The sequence below is a fragment of the Topomyia yanbarensis genome, chromosome 2 (assembly GCF_030247195.1).
Source record: "Topomyia yanbarensis strain Yona2022 chromosome 2, ASM3024719v1, whole genome shotgun sequence".
NCBI lineage: Eukaryota > Metazoa > Arthropoda > Insecta > Diptera > Culicidae > Topomyia > Topomyia yanbarensis.
The window spans coordinates 341081298-341085136 of NC_080671.1; positions in this window are offsets into that span (position 1 = coordinate 341081298).

Consider the following 3839-nt stretch of genomic DNA (forward strand, 5'->3'; position numbering starts at 1 on the left):
TTTTCCAAAGGTTACGATCGCTGCGGGTGAGAAGCCAATGCAAAATAATATGAATTTTATTCCAAGAAGTTTCAGTACACAAACCTCATAATCGTACCGGATCTGAAAAATGTTTTCATTTTTAGGAAAGGGTACTTGACGTCTGAAATATTCGTCTGTGGACGTTTGGAACCAAATAAACGGATTTTTCGAGTTGATAAATTCCCATCAACTAAATCAGATTCTGAATCTCAAATATCTGTGAGAAAATTTCACAAAAATATTTAACTGTCAATTGTAGCGTACAATTTACCAATTCGGTCGATCAGAGGTGGAGATTAACTCAAATTGAAAATATATATTGAAATAATAGCTCAAAGTGTATTCCAGCCACCTTAATGAAATTATAACCGATCTTCTGTCTAGATGAATTTTATTGCCTACGTTTTTTTGTTCGAGAGATTAATGTGGTTTGTACTTGAGACGAAAGTAATTTCAGTTCTTCTAACTGTTTTTTTTTCATAAAACGTTTATTTGATATGGCATTTGCAAAAGCTTTTTTACGCCGGGGTTTTTTTTACATAACATCTTACAAAAGTTCTTAAGACTATCACGTTATAATAAAAATTCACTTTCTAATGCTAACACTGAGGACAATCATCATTTTGAATATTTTTATTTATACTCTATTTTATTGAATTTAATTGTAGACCTATTGATAGTTTTTCTGTAATCTTTGTTTATTTTTTTCTTTATTTATATCGTTTTATCTAACTTAACTAACTGCGAAGAAATCTAAATTGTTCGTGGGTAGCAAGGGAAAAAAAACTAGGAACGTTGTGGGGATAATTATATTTGAATATTTATTGTTTTCAGGAAATGATAAATATGGCCCATGTATGTAAGATCTCGTAAAGCGAGGATATCACGAACAGGAACATAGGGTGGTTTTCTTCTGGCTGAGTCTATTAATTGGGATCTGGCTTCACGATATTCAGTGCAAGACCAAACAACATGTTCAATGTCTTCGTAACCCTCTCCGCAAGCACATTGATTATCTTCTGCGATCCCAATACGGCGGAGATGCGCATTCAACGTATAATGGTTGGACATGAGCCTAGACATCACACGAATGAAGTTTCGACTTACATCCAACCCTTTGAACCATGCCTTCGTTGATACTTAAGGGATAATTGAGTGCAACCACCGTCCCAGATCACCATTGTCCCATGATGTTTGCCAACTAGTAAGCGTCCTCTGACGAGAAGCGCTATAAAATTCATTGAAGGCAATAGGTCTTTCATAGATGTCGAGTTGCACAAAATCATGACTATCACTTTTTCTTCAAAATGTACGCAAAGCTTCAGTCATAAATCAAGATGATCGTCTTTTTCAGTTGAGAGAACTTGAGCAACCGAAACTGAGTATAGTGAGTACCAACAACAGTGACGAGGGAGAGTGAGAAAAAAATGACGGGGCGCAGATAGTCGAGTCAAGTGACAAACAAACAATGATAATTTCTCTTTCCTTTTTGTCTACCACGCGAATTCAACAAGCGTAGTTTTTATTCACATTTAGTTCACATTCACATCACCATATACGATTCAATCACTAGCCAGTGTTTATTGATCCTTCGCACTTGCCTTAAATTCAACAGCAACATACTGATAGTTAAACTTAAATGATACTAATAGCTTATATGCTCCTGAATTGGTAGTAATGCATGTTGTTTTTTGACCTGGTTTACTGCAAAAATATTTATCGACAGACAGAGCATATTTTTAACTAACCGAACACATCAACATGATCAAAACACAATATATATTTCTTTTTATTTCCTTGCATTTTAACCCTGCCTACTGTGATTGTGTGCTCTAGACTGCGAATAAACAGAAGTTAGTTTTATGTTATTAGGGAATCCCATAGAATACAGTCTGAATATTATATTATTGATTATAACATTACAGGAGCAATTTACGTGGCTTACAACTCTTATCAAAACGGTGACGGAAAATGAAAGACAATATTTCTCAAACCATTTTCGGTTAGCAACCAAACCAATTGTTTAATAGGTAATGTATTTGAACTGTAATATTGAATTCAAAGCTTGCATCGTGCAGAATTTAAAATTTCCTTTGCTAGGCTTAATGACAATAATTTTCAAAACTGACTGTCATCGAGAGGCTTCAGTCAAACTGAGTGAACAAAAGAGCGAAAAGATAGAACATTTTTTTCACAAAGGCACTCACGTAGTATGACTGACACTATATGTTGTTGTCACAGTGTGAGAACTTATACGGAAAGAGAGTCGAATATGAGTACTTGCGACCGTGTAGGAAGGTTTTCTGTTTACGGTTACCGAATGCAGCACTGTTGGCTAAATTATCCGCTCTCTCATTACCCGGTATGGAGCAATGAGCGGGAATCCACACTAAGGTAATTTGATAAGATTTATTTGTTAATTTGTTCTCGTATCTTCTTCAAAAAGAACGGAGCGTGATTGTCAAGCTTTAATAAGCGTAGTGCCTTAATTGTGCTGAGGCTATCTGTGAGAATGAAATAATGGCTCGGAAGTAAAGTATCAATGATTTCCAGACTATTGGCGATTTGCGGAAAAGCCAAAATTAGTCATGCGACACCTATGATTCAGCTCATGAACTGGCAAAGTGATACAGTTTGCTTTTTTTCACCCATAAGTGAGTCGTAGCTTACAACAAAATCTTTATTATCTTCTCGGAAAAAGCTTACCACTGCCAAAATATGAATGAAACGAGTAAGAAATTTAGTTTTATTTGCGATTATTCTGAAATTACAGCCATTTGCAACTATTTCACTCATACATTTCTTCGAAATGTAATCGGGGTATTATTGTGGTTATAAAAAATCGTTCCATAAATAAAGTTCCAACTCGAAACCGAGACCCAATCAGCACCAATGTCAAACTACTTTATATTTTGAACTACGTAGGAGATTCGGTGAAGACTATCGGAGAGAAGGATCGGCTGTGCATGATACAAAGCTGACACTTTCCTCGCGTGATCTGGAGAGTTTCATGAATTTACACCATCTCATGAAGGTTTAGCTTAACTTAGGACGAATGGGAAATGCTGTTGCGGCGGCTACGGTGCTCAACAAATTACATTTCGAAACAGCGCGCATATAGCTCTGCGAATAATATTAGAAACCACTATGTGTTACACTCTTTTCGCAAGATGTTTACTCATCATCTGATAAAATGATGATTTTCCTCCATTTTCATAAACAATTATCAACAAATTGATCGGTAATTTGGTGTTTAAAAGTCATTTTTTTACCAATGTTTACAGAAAATATATGCACTATGACAGAACAGAATAAAATCAACAACACTTTCCTCCCAGCGCTATCTGCGAGCGGTTTCAACGTAGAATCGCCAATAGTGAACTGCTGCTAGTTCGGCTGTGTAAACAGAGGCAGGTTCTGCAAGCTTGAAAGATATCGAGGTGTTATTGTTGAAAATACCGAAGCCAGTGGCCTCGTTGATTCGTGACCCATCAGTGAAGAACATTTTATGGCAGTCAATGTGTTGGTATTTACTTATGAATATTTTGGGGATCTCCAGATTCTTCTAACTGTTGTCAAAAGGTATTCACGGTGTCTCTGGTAGAACAATATTTTGACAAAAACAAATCAGTATCGCTTGAATATTCACAGATTCAATGCTTAGATACTTTTCTTTCATCTGAGACTAAATTTGAAATGTTCTATCGGGGGGTCTAGAACAATATTTTTTTAACATTTATCATGATTATTTTTGAAGATTACGTTTCAATGAAAAGCTCTCAGAAGATATATCACTTTTATGGGGATAATAAATAATG